This window comes from Calonectris borealis, chromosome 6, assembly GCF_964195595.1.
Source record: "Calonectris borealis chromosome 6, bCalBor7.hap1.2, whole genome shotgun sequence".
Taxonomy (NCBI): Eukaryota; Metazoa; Chordata; class Aves; order Procellariiformes; family Procellariidae; genus Calonectris; species Calonectris borealis.
Genome location: NC_134317.1, coordinates 38,495,469 through 38,513,569, shown reverse-complemented (window position 1 = coordinate 38,513,569; position 18,101 = coordinate 38,495,469). Strand labels below are relative to the sequence as shown.

Here is an 18,101-nt window from a genome sequence, read left to right as displayed (position 1 = left end):
AGATGTTCTTTACAACAATTTATTTCCTTTGGTAGAGTACTGCATTATTCTTATTGCCAAAGTCATTACTGTCATAGGAGAAGCTTCCTATTTACAGTCCTTCTACATGTGGAGGAGCTATTGCTCTAGCATGCGAATATAGTATGCAGAAGGACTTAGCCATTCATGTGCATCAGTACAAAACTGAATGAAGTAGCACCGATTGCAGGTAAAACATATTTCACTTGGAAACTGTCCAGGTTACAACTCTTATCTGTTGACAGTAATGGCCCTATTGTTGACACTATTTCTATTTAACACAGACCAAGTATTAGACTCCAGTAGTATTTGTATAAGAAGTTCCATTCAGCTCAGTGGAGTTACATATGTGCATACATACATATGCATAAATATTTTTAAGAGTAAGGACGTACAATGGAAAGTTTACCAAAAGTTAATAAAAGGCACCTACACTGATCAGTATAGTACTTGGGGAACTTCACAGGGATGCAACTCAGTTCTGTAAGAAAATCTGATATCCTCAGCACTTTGGGGGAAAAAAAAAAATATTCTTCCTGCAGAATTCTAACAGACAGAATTATGAAACAGGGATAATTCTTTAGCAAAGGACAGGAGTTGGTTTAAAACTTTCACAGAAATGCAGTAATCCTCTACAAAATTCTGACAGATTCAGGATGAGGCTATTGTGGAAAGTCATCTCTATTCCAGCCTCTTCCACAAATGCACGGGGAAAAAAAAAAAAAAGCCCCAAGTCACAGCTCAAGATTCACAAATACAGGATTTAAAGTAGACCATTAAATGACTCCAGGAGACCACAGAAAGTATCAAAGCTATTTGCTTAGAATAAGTGACAGCATTAGCCCAGCCTGGCATTTTCCAGTATCTCAAATGACATTTTATAAAGATGTACTTTTCCATCTGACAAACAGCATGGGTTCACCAGTTGTCACCATAAAAATCTAAATAGCAAAACCAAAATTAAACTAGAGCTTTTTTAATACGGAAAAAGGAAAACAAACATCTGCTCTGTTTTCTGCCTCACTAGTTTGGAGTTTTTAATGTGTTAAGCTAGACAATGTGAAAAAACACTATTTTAAAGCACTGTTCTAACATTATTCATGTCTCTGAGCCATCAAAATTAAAATATTAATGTACAGGACCACGATTAAATGAAACATAATATTACTTCACAACACTGTTAAAAAGCCAGGTTGAAAGAGGTCTTTTTCTGGTCTGAAACTGTAGGCTGGCCTTCGCAATAAAGCTGAAGACCATTTAAGATCTCTTTAGATCATGAATGTCTGTATCAAACTTACCCCAATAAGGCAAAGTACTTCATCACATTCCCTAGGCAAAGTAATATTATAAACAATAATTACTACTATTAAGTGGGTATAAGCTTGGAGTCTTGAAACTATTCTATCATTAACATCCCCTACACCACAAGTCTTCCTGGAAAAAAATAAAGAAAAAAGAAGCTAAACATCTATGAGGCAAATATGCCATAGTTGCCAGACACACACACACAGCTCTAAGCACCTTTACATAGACATACAACATTCTCAACAGCTGATTTGGTGTGAAAGCAGGTGCCAAAACCCTAATACAGAAGAACAACAAATACCACAGCCACTCAGCTTCCAGCCGGGAACAGGTCCCAGCCTGCTTCTCCAGGCCCATTCCAACCAAAACTTAGCTCCGATTCTCCCTACTGCTTCATACACACTCAGGCCTCCAGCAAGTTCCACCCAAGTGTTACAACTAATTCGAACTCCCCGGCAAAAATGAGGTTATTGTGCCTGGTTTTCTGCTCTCAACGTTTCTGCAAAATATGCTTCTTTCAAGGACTAACCCAAAGCCCAGCAGAGCCAAAACAAAGATCCCCACCAAGGGCAAGCCGTCTCGCAGCCCGATTCACGGAGGTCTTTAGCACTTTAGCAGGCACGTGGCAGCCCCTCCTAAGATAAGGCAGCCCAGGAGCTCTCCATCCCAACTCTGCAAATGCCATACAAAATTACAACAGGATCCGCACCAGCACCTCCTGCTCGTTTTAGTACCAATGCATTACTGGAGCAGTAATTCCGTACATTCAGAAGCACAAGTCTTCATCAGGTTTACACACAGTAGCAGCAGGACTGGTCGGGAAAAAGAACTCGTGCTCTGTTCTTTGTCACAACTTTCCGAAGCTGGAGAGCACCAACACAGTGTGCAATCGCTAATCGACCCCTCCCTCATTCACTGCTCAAACACTTCTTCACTGAAAAAACCACACCCCCAAAAACTGAAGCTGCCTGCACCGACATTGTCTAAAGGAAGTACCTTAATTAGGCCTATTTTAGGATTTACATTTTAATTTCAGCTTCAAGACAGCTGGGCTCCTCCCAGGGGGAAACCAACAGCAGCACAGTAAATCCTGCAGGCACGTTCCCCCTCCTTTTCTTTGCAAGTTGCTACTGTGAGGTTTTTCCACTGGTTGAAGACACCATCAATGCACAACAAGAGGATATTCTAGCCTCTCTGGGTAATGAACTGTTAATGTAAGGACTGCCTAACCTGGGGCAGTAGCTTTCAAGAACTGAGAAGATTTATTTTTCCTCTCCCGAGGGTAAAATAAGAAATACCATATAGCCTTTCAGATTCAGGGAGATTAGAAAATGAAAAGACTTACTGAACAACTTGATCCACCTGTCTTGAAGATGGAGTTGTTCCATAATCATGTGGCTGCCCCATATCATGTGGTAGGGTGTCATTGGCTTGTCTTTAAAAAGATACAAACACTTCTATTGCATAATGCAAGTTAGCTTGTCTTTAACGAGAATCTCGGCTGCAGAACCAACCCCACCGGTAGTAGCCTTAAGAACTCAAGTGATATTTAAAACAAGTTTTTTGAGGTGGATTCCTCAGAACTCACTGCATGAAATTCACAATAGGCTTTGATATCAACACTAACAAGTAATTAAATAGATATTTCAGTGATAAGTGTTTTCAAGTTGTGTTTATCAACATTTTAATATGAAAGAGACAAGAGATGTACTGTCTGCAAAGAAGCTGCTCAAAGAATATACAGCATAAAAGCCAGCAATGCTCTTACTCTTCCATCAACGTCAGGAGAACGGAAGTAATGAACAGCCTATTCAAGCTTCCTGCGGATGCTCCAAAGCATTTCTAGGGAAGGCAATCAGAGTTTACACAGCCCCTGGACTAGCAAAGTTTCTTCTTCGCTTGTTAATCCCACAACGTACCTAAAGACCTTTCAAAGCAGGGCAGTGAGCAGGTTAGCAGTGCAAGACGGTATCCATCGGTCCCAGATTCAGCAAGAGCTGGGAGACAAGAGCCGCTGACGCACAGAAGCAACTCCCTTAAGAGACCAGTATTTCCCATCTTCCAGTGCAGCAGTGAGACAGCCAAACCTACCCACGCATGCCAGTACTGCCGTGCCTCTTCTATCTGCTGGAGCAGGCAGGTGAGTAGAGGGGATGTAGGAGGGAGAGCAGTTTCCTCGTGCTTGCTTCTGTGCCCCTACGCAGGGCCAGCCTGAATTCCTGACCCACCGCGTGCCAGCAACTGCTGCTGCTGACTGGTCACCAACACAGAAAGGGTTTGTGTGATAGCACAGTTCTTCCCAAACCTCTATTTCCCTACTGACATCCTCATAATTCACTTGAAAATTGAAAACTTTCAAGTTTGCCCTATCTGGATTGCAGGTGCGCTGAAGGGGAAATATAAACCAAAATTAAATACAGATAGAATATTTCTGTAAGATACTGAGTCAAGCTTATATAAATCACAGTGCAAACCACACAGTCCTATCCTACTAACGGTCTGAGCAACCCTTATCTGTTGCACACATAAATATTCAGAGAGAAGCACACAATGCCAGCTGCCCTCGGGTAGGGGAATAATACCGGTTCCACGTTACTGCCCTCACTCACAGCTCTGCTGTCTCCAGCCCACCTGCCACCCCCCTGGGCTGCTTTGTGCCTCTGACTGAAGTGCAGGGGCTCTTTTGTTGGTCGCCTCAAAAATACCGCTCATAGTATTTGAGCCCTAACATTTCAAGTAGCTCTAACTCAGCTTTCAGCTCAGCTCAGTTCTTTGTTCTCTAAAAATAACTTGCATTTAATTGCAACTGGCTACAATTTTCTAATTCTTTGTGACCCCAAACCTCTAAATCTATTACCCAGAGACAGCCACAGTAATCCTTAATGAAGGTGTGGGTATGATGCAGCATGCTAGGGGCCATCTGGTTGCCAGGTGTTTCCTGGCTTAGCTTTTCCTCACAACACACATCCCTCCTCCTCCTCTAATTCAAAGGAAGGCAATTTCTACCTCAGGACAGTCCTTCGTTAAAGACACAGGCAAGAGCTTATTGCAAGCAAGTCAGCTGCAGCACAGCAATGTTCAGAGCCCAGAAGCAGCCTAGAGCAGCAGAAAGCCTAGAAGGGCTGTTTATTACCATACATATCTCCCCGTGACTACCAGCAAAAGACTGCGCCAAGTGTATTTCTGACTGTTAATAGAGAGCCAAATACAACATTTTCACTGTAACTCTATGTCTTGTGTCCTTCACTCACAAGCAAAAAAAAAAAAAAAAATTAAAAGGTAAGAGAACAGTTTATTACAACAGGACCATTTATATAAAAAGCAGGTGATTTTAAAAGTACTAGGCAAGATTCACAACCGATGTAATTTGATGTCTTTTAGGGAGCAACGCAACCTATTCAAGGAGGTTAGATCCTGTGATCTTTATTTTCAAAAGGGAGAATTAACTTCCTTAAAATCCCTGTCTTTCTGTCAGGTAAAGGCCTTCCAGCTCTCAGATACACCTTCCTGCCCCTCCCCTTCACCAGCGCTCTGGAGGATTTGAGAGCGCTGGACTGGTAGCAAGTCAGTCATTTTTGCACAGCACTAGTGTTGCCCCAGCTCAGCTTCCTGAGCTGCCCTCCCACGGGGTCAGGCAAGGACCAGGCACCGTGGGAGCAAACAGGCAGAGGACCCCCACAGCACCGGCTGAGATAAGCCTTGGCCGCCAAGAGACAGCATCCCAGACTACCAAACTGGAAGGCTTCCCCTGGTTCCCACTATTGCATTAACATTAATTTGCATAAAGCGACTCACATTTCAGGCTAAACCCAGCAAACATTTACTTGGGCACTTGCAGTAGTCTCTTCTCGGGAATGGTTTCAGACTGCTTATATACAAGTACCAGGGTTGGTGGACATGCATAGCAAAATTGTCTTGATATTTCTCAAACAAGGTAGGGAAAACTGATTTTTGCTACAGCAAAGACAAAATGCCTTGTGACTCCTTCCAGTGTATGGAAAGGGGCTCTGTGCTGGGGAGCCCCAGACAGTCAGGCTTGATGCTCCTGCTGTCCTCAGGAATTAGTAGGATAAGAAACAGCAACTGCTGCTGCTCAGCAGACACACAGGGCAAAAGCGTCTACCCTGCCCCAGCAGCCAGGAACCTGCTTTCCCAGGCTGAGGCACAAACGAAGTACCCAGCGGAGCCATAGCCTGCAGGCCACCCCAGCAGCCCCCAGCCCCTGGCACAGACTGGAGGTGCCCTAGGCCTACATGGCCTATGGGGATGTCGGGCCCTAATCAAACTATTGGTGGATACCGAGAGGATGATTTTGCAAAAACAAGGCTGAAATTTGCCCATAAAATCCCCACAGGAATCATTTCCAAGCCAAGAAGAGCTTCTCTGGTTCTACTGTGGATCAGGGCCCAAGCAAACGGGACAAGCTAAAACCAAAACCAACAGCGCACCTGCAATGAACCTGCCCAAGGTTCTCACCACTAGCCCAGAGCCCCGCTGGCTAGCACGCACTGTCCACCCCACGGCTGTCTTGCCCGTGATCCAAGACTCCCGTAAGCTCCTCGGAAGAGGAGCAACTCCTCATTTCAAAACGAGGTCCAGCAGGAGAACATCACAGGTTCTTTTTCCATGGTTTCATCTATATAGTGGGTTTCTCATTTATGTGGAGCTCTGCCCAGAGCTATGTTTCAATGCAAAATGAGCGACGAAACTGAAAAGCAACAAATGGAAAGAAAGAGACGCTTAAATGCAGCCAGAACTGCAGTGGAAGGGGAAATTACCCTGTACCACTGCCAGTTGTGAAGGATTTTCAAGTTCAGCTGTGAAGTAAACCCATTATGGAAAGGGAAATATTAACAAGTGACTAGAGACACAGCACTGTTATTCTTGAGGCACACTTGCTTGCTCATTTGACTATTTGCATATTTTAATATCTTTAAAGGAAAGTTTCTGCTAGAAATTATTTTCGCAAGCCTCAGAACATTCTCCAAAGACCTACTCATCTGCTTAGTGACACAGGCATGGGGCAGGGCTTGTTGACTAATCTAGGAGGATTACACTTCAATCTAGATCATGCCTTGCCTGCAGGTAAGGGCAGTAGAGCAAACAATAAATACACCAGACTTTCCAACTGCAAAGGCATGAGGGGAACAGAATCCAAAAGAAAGTTATATCATGTTTGGATGGGGAAAAGAGGGGAACATAGGGAGACAGCTGCTTCTTTATATCTGTTGTTCAACAGTCTCCGGAAATCCTGGACAGGCAAATTCTATTTCTACTGTTGCGTCAACTCTGAAAATAAACCTACCAGCTACAGCTGAAACAAGTCTCCACAGCTAGTTTTTCAAATAAAAACATAACACATGCCTCTGACCTCTCTTTTTGCCTTTTTAATGCGTGCAGAGATCACTCCCCTGCTGGAGGAAAACTGATTTTTCACTTACCTTCCCTCTCCCTTAGAGAAGTGAGAGAAAGCCACCAAAACGTTGCCAGAGAAAACACAAAAACACACTACATCAAAAATATTAATTCTCTTGCCCATCTCAGGACACTGACAGATCACTTACTCCATTGCATACTGGAATAAGCAATGTCACTCTGGCTGATCTTGCAAAAACTTAAAATGCAGAAGAAAATTCCACCCTCTTCAGAAAAAATTTACTACTTCAATAAGAATATAAACCAAACTAGAAACAAAAATAACTTGATTTTCCAAGTGACTGAAACCTCAGAATTGAAATTCACCTGAGAATGTCAGGACAGTAAGGGCAAAACAAATCACCCGATGCTGACCACAGCCAGAGGTATTTCAGAGGAATGACCCATAATGCCAACTCTGCAATACCATGTCTTCAAGGAAATAGTTCTTTCTGATCCTAGTAATAAACATAGCTTCATGTCCTGAAGTATGGAAAACATTAGGTTTGCCCGATTTTTTTTTTCCAAGTACTTATCTCCTCCTCCTAATTGTAATAGGCTTTTTAAAAAATTCAGTCCTAAAACCCTTAATTCAACATGTAAACAAGTTATTTAGTCCAAGTACAGCTTTCAGCATCACCCATGTTGCTCTGTCCCCATCACTGGAAGAAAACAGAAAATTCATGACCCCACCCAAAAAAGGAGTCTCTGACTTAAAACAACCAGTAGCATTTTCATCTGCTGGCTCAGGAAGGTACACACCTTCCACCAACTAAACACTGCCCTTGTCAGCATCTTTTTTAAAAAAAAAAATTAGTTACAATCAAGGGCTACTCTCATAAATAGCAGTGTACATACTCAGTTGTGCTGCAAGACAAGTAGAATCTAAAGTTCATAAAGAGATTTCAAAGCAAGGCATAAGGCATTGTTTCAGGAGATACTACTTTACTTACTATCAAGCATCTGAAAGCCTGAGCTTGCGATAAGGGCTTCAAAGACAATTTAGTCCAGATGAACCAAAGAACAGAAAACCCTCATGATTACAGCTGCTTGGTGTTGCGTCAAGCAACACTGGCAGCACCTGCACAAGGCAGCACTCACCCAAAAGTCAGTCCCTAAGAGGACTGAAGGGCTGCAGAGACGGCTGATGGGAAAGGCCTGATTGACTGTGTGCCTGTTGGTAATTACAGGTAATCATGCAGGTCAGTGCTGGCATCCTGATACCAGCTTTTCCATCTAAACAAGCACCAACCTTTGAGGCATCTGAAGAATCAATATCATAAATATGGTAAAATGAGAAAATGTGTTTCTGAGTGCCTGTAATTCTCAATTAAAGCTTTGCAACCTATTATTAATTCCACTTACTGCTAACAGTGATGCTGTAAGTGTACAGAGGACCAAAACAAGTGAAGGCAAAAAAAAAAAAGCCTGTTGGAATTCAGTTTTTTTGCCCATAGAAACAGTTTTGTACTAGAGTCATTCTAAGTGAATGCAATTCGACTACACTTTTTTTTTTCAAATGCATTCCACAAAAAAAGGTCTCATTCATATTGAAAGGCACATTTAAGAGTATTTTTAATCTTGCATTCAAAATACTGACAGTGTTTTAAGCCACACTAGTAGCATGCCATTTAAAATTATCTAACCTAAAGGACTGTAAGTATTATCTATAAATCACTGCTGCTAATTTTGGCAAACTATGTGGAATATAAAATTATAGATATTAATTTGTCATATTACAAAGTGCCTTTTATTCAAAGTCTAAGATGTAAATTTATTATATGCTGTAACAGATAGCACCGGGTAATATGAAATGCTTACATTCAATATTTCATTAAGTCTTATTCAGAAGCACAACCAGATCTCTATACCCCAAAAAGCTTAACTTTGCAGAACAACATGGAATGAAAGCTCTTATTTACCACACACTATCCCTTGCTCTTTGGAATGAATCACGTTATTAACTGTTCCCCCCCACAGAGAGGGGTTTGTTTGTTTTTCTTTTTTTTCTTTTTTTTTTTTTTTTTAATTACTCTCTCACATATACTTGCCAACTTGCCCTTTACTACTCCAGGAAATATACATATTTTATCTCCCTAAACCAAAAGAAATATGCAGTTTCCTTCCTCCTGATTTATGGGTTTCTTCATCATTTTCCTGGGGGAAATTTTCTTTATGGGATATCAAATCAATCATGTTAGAAAAGACGGGGATGGAGACAAAAAACTAACTTGCCACTTTCCTTCCAGACACACTTAGTCCCAACCCTAAATGCCAGGCCTGCTCTGGACTCCTAGCAACCCAGACACTAACTCCCAGGTGTATTCTGAGCATGCTGAGAGCCTGTGAAGAGTATCCTTAGGGCCAAACTCTGCCCTGACTGAATCAGCGCAGATCAAGAACAACTCTGCTACAAACCTGGAGGAGCTGACTCTCTTAGTTCAGAAATCTCCCTCCTATTCTTGTGGCGCTCTATCTCCCTGCACCACATATTTTCTCATACAGGTGCAGGGAGTCCTGAGGGAAGGCAGGGTAACTCTGCAGGTCAGGAAGCAGCTTAGGGCCAGCACACCTGGCTTCAGCCTGACTCCCTCCCACCCCAAGCTACAGGTCGACAAGCAGGATGGGATGTGAATGACCAAACACCCAGACCACCCCTTGAGCAAGCTCCACTCTCCTTTTCCTTTGCAAATTGTTCAACCCACCCTTGCATCTCTCCTTTTTGAGCCCTTGGATTTTTTTCTCAGCCTTCTTGAACATTTTCTAATTGCTGAGGGAAATAAAAGCTAGTATTGACTTCAGCATGACTCAAGGGAAGCAAGCAAATGCCTAACCGCGTGAACACGGTCTTGCTGCAAACAGAGGCAGCAGCCTGCCTGCCCACCACGTCCTGCGACACAACCACCAAACAGCAGCTTGAGACACCTGAAAAGCACATCAGGCACCAGCAGACAGGGATTTGTCAGCGAGAGGCACCCTGCACGTGAACGTATAGCTGCTGTTAAGCAAGCTATAGTCACAGTAGCTCAAACCAAGGTAGCAGCTCTGCTTTCTGAATGATAGCACATGGCCAGAACAGGAATGGGTACCCAAGCATACCTTACCAGATCACATGGAAGCAGCTGCAAGAACAGGACAAGGGGCTTTGAAAGGCTGTGGGGTCTTTCTGTCCCACAATCGGCCAGGGGACAGTGGAATCACGTTAAGGTTAGCAAGTGTTGGATGTCGGCACTGAGAGTCATTGCATTGCAGCGTACAGCCTCAGGTCCAGAGTCCAGACAAATTCCCCATGAGGGGATCAGATCTTCCTGCTCAGACCCAGCGGTCACAGAAAGGCTGCTGCAGAAAACAGAGTAACTTGGCACAAAAAGACCTGGTTACCTAAAACAAGCCCCAAAACGTAAGAATTCAGATCCAGATCTAAACCCTCCTTGAAATCAAAGGATTTTGAATGCACAATTTCAGCCCATTTCACAGAAAAGAGGCTTTCCTCACAGTACCCCTTGGTCTCTGAGCTTTCCCAGATGTTAAGGGAATCCTTGCACTTAAGGTCTGGCAGCTTGCAATTGCCTGCACTGGCTTACTAAGTTACACAGATCCCTTCTACAGAAAATGAGGAGAACGGGGGGGGGGGGGGGGGGGAGGGAGAGAGACTTAGCTCTATCTCAAGCCCAGCTGGGGTTCCTCCAGGCACAGCCTGGACAACACCGTGGCTAAGTCATGTAGGGAAGGAGGCCATCAATGCAGACGTGTGCTCACAGCCAGCAGACCTGGGTTTCTGGCCCAGCAGTAAAGCACCCAGGTCACTTTTGAAGATCCACAGCACTTACTACTATTCATCTCTGGATCAAATTTGGCCTAAGGCTGGAATTTTCAAAAGCATAACCCTAACTCTGCTCTGAACCTTTACAGTATTCCTACCCTATGTCCTCATATTTTCTAACCTTGTTCATCCAAGATCAGAACCTCAGGAAAAGTGGCAAGTTTCGCACAGCAAGGCAGCTCTTCTAACAGATAATGTATGTTCCTCAAAATAGAACTGACAGCTCCTAGTTTTAAACCAGAAACCAGCCCTTATCATTCCCTACAGAAAATAAAGTAAAAACATAGGGTTAATTGAATCAATAGATCTTATAATTAAATGCTGCCAAGTTAGCTGACATGATTGGGCTGCTGGTTTTGGTTTGGTTCAGGGTTTTTTGATGTTGTTTATCCAGAGGTTGCATACAGCTAATTTTGCAAACGGCCATTGAAATTTAGTTTAAGTCTCCCTCAGGGGACAAAATGATAAGTTTCACAAACAGAAAAGTAAGTTTTCATAGACTCAACTCACTGGAAGCTACTGCAATCTAACTGCATTACCGCTAGTAGAAGTATTAACAGAAAACTCTTCCTACTTCTTGCCGGGGGCTTGACCAATACAAGACAAGAAATATGCTTCAGATTCCCCTACCCGTGAGTGCCAGGTGTAAATGAAGGAGCACAATTTGCCAGAAGAGCTGAATTCTACCCACAAACCCATAACTCAAGAATTCACAGATATAAACTTATCTCCTTGAAGGGGAAAAGTACCCCAGATTTTCAATAATGAGAAAACAGAGCTGAAAGGGGCATTGTCTTTTTCCAGATGGTGCAAGTCAGGTGCAGATTCAATGAATTCAACACAGTTATATTGATTTTCTCCACTTAACACTCTTGCTTGTAATAGGGTCATTGTCTCCTTTATACTATACGAACATACAGATACACATATATATTTTATCCGGAAGATGGACAGCATGTGCTAAAATAAACAAATACTTATTACACCACAGCAAGTTAGAAAAACAGCGTGTTTAAAAAATGCTAAAAGAGAAACAGTATATGGTAACATTGGTCAAGACTATCAACCAGCACTAACCTGTCTTGCAGATCACAGGAAACAAAGAGATTTGATAAATCTTTGTAGTACTGAGGTTGCCCAAGCCTCACCTTTTCGATTCCTTTCAAACTAGCATACTAACAAAGATGCTAGATACTGAGTACAAACACGGACACTCTGAGACTGTTGTCTTGTTATCATTTTGAATGATTGTGACTGGCTCCCCCCCACCTCCCCAATCAAGACAAAACAACAAAGATCAGTTTCATCTGTGAGACTGCTGTAGGGAAAACAAGCAGTGAGTGTAAAACCATAAGGAGCAACAGCATTAGCTCATCTTTTCTCCTTAACAAAGCAGCAAACAATTAGTGTTAAAGTAAAATGGGTCAATCAAGACCTCAAATCTTCTTAACAGCTAGCACAGTCAACCCATGTGGTCACAGCAATCCAAATTAACCCCACAGATACATCAGTCCTTTCCTGCTATACCTAGAAAGCAATTACAAATGTCACATTGAATCTCCTTCTAAAATACCCTCCTATAGTTTAGTAGCATAACCTGTGATTAAACCTACCCATGAAATAAAAGCTTTTTCTCTACTGCGGCAGATGGCTTAAGAAACCACCTCTGTTTCCAGCACCAATCCTCTAAATCAGCCCCACCCTATGGAAATCGGTCTCATGCTGTTTCTTCTTATTAGCTGAGATGCACTAGAACTGCTGCTAATCAGCACACTTGCACACAAAGCAAAGGAGCAGAAGAAAAAGCACCAGCCCTAAACATGTCAAGACCCACCCATACTCTCCCTTAGTGTGTGCATATGTGTTTGGGGAGGGATAAGCAATGTAGTGATTTCACAGAACATTGTTCATTTCCATGCTTTTTCTGGAGGTACTCGGCACCACCAAACATCATCAAGGGTTTTCTACCACTGAGCCCGCATACCCTGAATTTACACTCCTTCCCTTTTCAGTAAAAACATTCCCTTCTCCATTAAAAACATGTTTAACTTTTAAGCATGCTTCAGGCTCACTTTCAAGGGCAATTAAGCATGTGTTTAAACAACTGAACAAATCCAGATGGACCAAAACAAGCATCCTTGAGTCTTCGGGAACAATTCTACATATCAGCACACGCATAATTTTATTTCTTCATCAAGTACACACATGGACTTTAGGTAGCACACAAACAAAATATCCAGATCGTCAGATAATTCAGTTTAGAAGGGACCTTGGGAAGTCATCTAGTTCTAGGACTCCAGGATATTACACTTTTCCAAATTTCTGGCTGTTACTCATTCATGTGTATGTTAACTGCAACACTCCCCAATCCCTTTCTAGGTAAGGCTTCAGTTCAGCTACAAATGTCCTGCAGGCAGGAGTGCCTCTTTGGGGAACCCCAATAAAGCCAAGGGGTGGTTTTTTCTTTTGCTGTGAGCCAGAGGTTATACCAGATCAGTTCTCAGCACAGTCACTGCCTGTGCTATAGGCGAAAGATTTGTAAGGAACTCAGGCCTTTGGACTGACCCACCATTTATAGAGAAGCACTACCATCAGAGCTTTTCTTTTTTTCCCCTTTCTTAAGCTAATTGTCATTTGTCCCATCATGGCAGATCAGATTTCAGATCTCTCAGATGCTGCAGCTGCATTACAAGTTTGTAGAGCTTGTAGTAATAGAAAGGTAATTTTCTGAAAGCCATCACCATAAAGTCTTCACAACCTAAATTCTTTTTGACTTCTCCCTCTTCTCACCCCTTTAAGAAAACAAACCTGTCTCCAACACGTGTATGACATGCCACATTTGGGGGTGATAGCTGAAATAGTCCAGCAGAGTCTGCAATGGGCCTCACCCACCCATTTCTGTGTTTAGATATTTCTAGCAATTTCCACGGCTTAGACAACTGTTAAGTAAGCATGGGGCCAGAGCCCACTCTGGTGTGAGTACACATACAAATGCTTCTTCTCATGAATCAAGGTATATGGTTTAGCAAACGGTAACTCACACAGAAAGCAGCATGGCACAGGCTGAAAGGAAAGGTATGCTTCTGGGAAGAAAAAAAAAACAAAACAAAACAAAAAAAAACCCAACCCCAAACATCTAGCAACACAGGAGTTCTTAACCCACAGTCTGCAGCAATTCATTTAGGGACTACTATGATCAGATCACTCATGCCTGGGCACAGCACCTCAGGGGTCATTAAATGATGACTTTTTCTTTATTGTCAGAACATATTTAAAGAGCACAGCTAAGTGGGTACTGACATAACATACCTTAACAATTACATCAGATCTCTAAATCAAGGGTGCAAATGCCGCTTTATGTAACAAACTGCATTATAAGCACAATGAACTGCCCTCCATGCTCAAAGTGTGCTAAAATTCTCCAAAGAACAGCAACTTTTTATTCTCAGGATGACAGCTCTTTGGCTTCTCTCAAACACCCACAGGCAATGCGCAATATGGGTGCAAGAAATTGTAAAGATCCATTAACCAAATCCTGTCCCTTGGGTAAAAGATGAGAAGAAAAGATAGAACTTACACCACTACACTTCACCGCTGAAATCTCTCCTCTTTGCAGAGCCCTGCTGCGCCAGGACTCACCTGCGTGCTTCATTTCCACACTGAATGGTCTCACTAAGCCATTGGGGTTATTTTCAGAGTGTTAGTTTAGCTCATCTGTAAATGCCTGAGCCCCAGGAGACTGGTACCACATTAAGACTGGGGTCCTGCCCACTGCTGAGTGCATCGTGAGTGTTTCGCAAACGGGTGAAATGAAATAGGCGGTGAGGAATTCAGCGTTTCCTAGACCTAGGTGCTACAAGGGTGAGTTTGGGCTCCATTTTACATAGCACACTTTCAGACGTTAGCAGCAGAAATATACACCCATCCACAAACTTAACTGGACTGTTTCTATGCTAAGTGATGAGAGTTTTTAGCACACGCAGGGAAGGTGCCCATTCTCCCATTGTTGGTGAATCACTTCTTAGTGATCTATGAAGTAATGGCGGGGGTAACTTCACTAGGTAATGCTCTCTCAGCACATTCTCTCTCTCTTCCCAGCGAGGGCTGAGATGCTGTGATCACGTCATCCAGTCAGGAGGGAAGCGAGAGAAGCTATAGAAAATAAATACATTCTGCAGCTGAGCCCCTTCTTAGGTGCACTGGCTATGAGATCTGTGGTCTAGACATCCCTGCAAGTCTCAACCAGCACAGGTGAAAAGAAACAGGTTCTTTCACAGGGAGAAAACAAAGGTTTGGGGAGGAAATGGGAAGAAACAGAAAGGATATGTGCTTCAATCTTGCAAGAAAGAACCCTTCTGAAAACAAAAGGGACAGGTTTTCTGAAGTGCGAGAAGCGCAAATGCTGGACAGCAAATGGTTTTTGTGAGGAAGGATGCAGAAATATTTATTGACACAACCACAAAGATATGACAAATTATGAAAAGGGATGCTAGAGACCTAGAGTAAGACAGACTTACGAAATATGTGCAAATATATCCCGTTCTACTATATGATTTTATGTTAATGACCACTTATATGTGAAAGCCTGCTATTTTATATCAGGAAGAAGCCTACATGAAAATCCACCAACGAAATCAGAGAATACCTTTATTCAGAGGAAACCTGAAAGTTCCTGCTTAGCATGGGGAAATAAATGATGTCGGTATCTTACATACAGAAAGCAACTCCCCCGGCATGCGGCACACCCCCTTCTTTCCCAAAGGTGTTTCATGAAGCACATCTTATTCAAACGGCAGGTGGTAATTAGTGTCTCAAACATATATGCAACAAATTGAGGCAAGCAGTCTTTATTTGGAAGATCACATTCGGTGCAACATTACGGCACCGCAGAGCTGCATATGCTCACGGCTTGTACCTGCAGCACTTAAAGCGAGGCACATTTTGCATAATTTTCTCTTACATAAAAAGGCTTTGTTCTCCACCGCCTCACTGCGGTTACCAGCCTCCCCGTGCACAGTTGTTCCCTCTCCGCGGCTGATCCATTCAACACAGGGAATGATTTCCCGCCCCCCCCCCCCGATGCAAATTAAAAGCGCTTACAACCATCGCACCCCCTTGTCTCACACAACGTTCTTTGTTCAGCCTTACAGATCCCTTCAGAGGAGCTTAGGGGTGGGGGCAGGAGAGGACGGGAGGTTACATCCTTTAAAGGGTTTTACCGGCTAGAGATGCTCAAAACCCTTAAAGGCAGCTGGCAAAAGTCGACTGCCCCCAGCACAGGGGAGCCCCCCCTCCCCTCACCTCCGCCACCGCTCCCGGAGGTCCGCAGGGGCGACCGGCTGCAAACTTCGGCCCGGGTCCGCCTTCTGTCAGAGCCCGCGCCCGCCTGAGGGAGCACGCGCGGGCCGGGCCGGCGCCACCCTGCCCCGCGCCCCCAACGCTCCCCAACGGCCCCCAACGGCCGGCCGCCCCACCCGCTGCCCCTCGAGGGGCGCCGGCCCCCACCCGCCGCCAACGGCCGTTCTCTCCTTTCTTCTCCTCTTCTTCCGACGGGCACCCGCCGCCCCCCGCCCGGTGACGCCCGCCCGCAGCGGGGCGGCGGCGAGGGGCTCGGGAGGGTCCTTACCTGAGCGCCGCGGCGGCTGCCGGCACCGGGACGCACTGCCGCGCCGAGGGGCAGAGAGAGGGCGCGCCGCCGCCGTGCCCGCCTCAGCCCGCCCCGCCGCGCTCGGGGCTGTCGCCGGGACGCGGCCGCCTGCGCGCCGCGAGCCCCCGGGACCCGCCCCCCTCCCCCGGCCCCGCCCCGGCCCCGGCGCCGCTCCCGCAGGGCCCCCGCGGCGGCGGCAGCGGCGGCCGGCCCCCGGCTGCTGCCCCGCCCCGCGCCCTGCCCGCCGCCCGCAGCGGCCCCTGCATTGCGGAGGGGCCCCGCGGCCGCCCCGGGACCCGCAGTGCCGTCTGGCCGGGCGCTGCCTCAGGTGTTTGCGCGGCGACGGTCGTGCAGCGGCGCTGAGGTGCTGCGTGACAGCCGGCCCCGGCCCCGGCCCCCGCCCCGCACCCAGCCCGCAGCCCAGGCTGTCGCCCTGCCCAGCCCTGCCCGTGGCCGATCGGCCGCTCCGCCGTAGGAGAGCATCCCGAAGGTCCCTCGCCTGACTTCGCTTGGGCCTTCCAATGATGCGAGTCTCGGCTCAATCTAATTTCTTATTTTCTTCTGGAAAAAGAGAACGACTAACGTGAGATAGGTTAAAGAGAACGACTAACGTGAGATAGGTTAAAGAGAACGACCAATGTGAGATAGGTTAAGGAATGCCTTTACAGCGCCGCAGAGGCTGCGCTGCTGCTCATTTACAAATCGTGCTCTTGGAGGGCCGAGCTCTCCAACCGTTTCCTGGAATCCAGCAATAAAAGGTATCTTATTACTTTGTCACTTAGCAGCTTCTCAAACTGAACTTTCCTCCTCAGCCTCTCAGGACGTCAATTACCATTTCCGTATTCCTTCAGTGAAAGTAAAGCACGCAAGGGCAAAGTCATCCCTCATGCAATGGCACTGATGTGGTGGAGCTCCAGCACCGGCTCCTCACCCTTTCTAGTCACAATCACTATGTTTCAGTTCTCTTTGCTGGAGATAAAAGAGTAAAATGGTACTCTCTTACCTCATCTATTTCCTAAACAAATTAGTCTAATGGGTTTCTTAAAAAATGAATGTGCAAAAGCCAGTCTTGTCGGAATCTTAACCAGCAATTCTGAGCATGGCATGTATGTGTTAGCCTAATAAATGTTTCTGAAACAGGTGCTGTGTTTTGATCCAGTAAAGGTAAATATTGCTATTCTTCTTTATTTTCTTCTGTGCCCAGAATACACACTAACTGTAACCCCTACTGCAGTGCAAAAACTTTAAATGCTAATTTCAGTTTTGTTTCGTTTTGCTGCACCACTCTGAAGGAGTAGTCTATCTATATTTTTTCCAAAGCCTCACTAATTTTAGGCACCCAGTTTGATTTCAAGCATGATTTTCAAGAGTACTGAGCACTCTTTTTCTTCATGGACTTTAGCAGGTGATCTAGAATATTCCATACCTGTAATTTGGGCCTTAGGTGTCTTAGGCTGGGTGGTCAAAATGCAGGCTCAGGAAAGCCTAGGCCCCGCTCTTGCTTCTGTTTCTTCAGCTGCAATATGGCGATGGCCATCCCTCAACAACTACTACAGTGGATTATATTCCAGTCCCATGTTAATGTCAATAAAGTGACTTGGGGATGCAAAGTTATTTTGTTAAGTATCTTTATGTATTTGTAAATCAGGAAATTTTCTTTTTCTTTAAAGGTCTGCCTCTGTGAGTCAAAGCTGCAGACATCATCTCTTCCAGTCCTTTTCCCAAGCCCTCCTCAAGCCGTTTGGGAGAACTTCCCACTACTGCCACTTCCCTCTTCTAGCATTTCATCTGTAAATCAGTGGCATGCTAAGGGAGCAGGATCTTGCCAAGGGGACAAAGCCGTCCTGTTCCCTCTGGTTACTCACTATCAGTGATGTATATCCATCTGGAGGA

At 44.8% G+C, this 18,101-nt stretch overlaps 1 protein-coding gene across 2 annotated transcripts in view; it reads right to left on the bottom strand.

Annotated features, from left to right (window-relative positions):
- MAP2 (microtubule associated protein 2) overlaps nt 1-16,342 on the bottom strand; it is a 232,972-nt gene extending 216,630 nt beyond the window's left edge. For both annotated transcript variants that reach the window (XM_075153705.1, XM_075153709.1), the window contains exon 1: nt 16,188-16,342. The gene's annotated coding sequence lies outside the window, so the exon portion shown is untranslated. The remainder of the gene's footprint in view (nt 1-16,187) is intronic.
- Between the last annotated feature and the right edge of the window lie 1,759 nt (nt 16,343-18,101).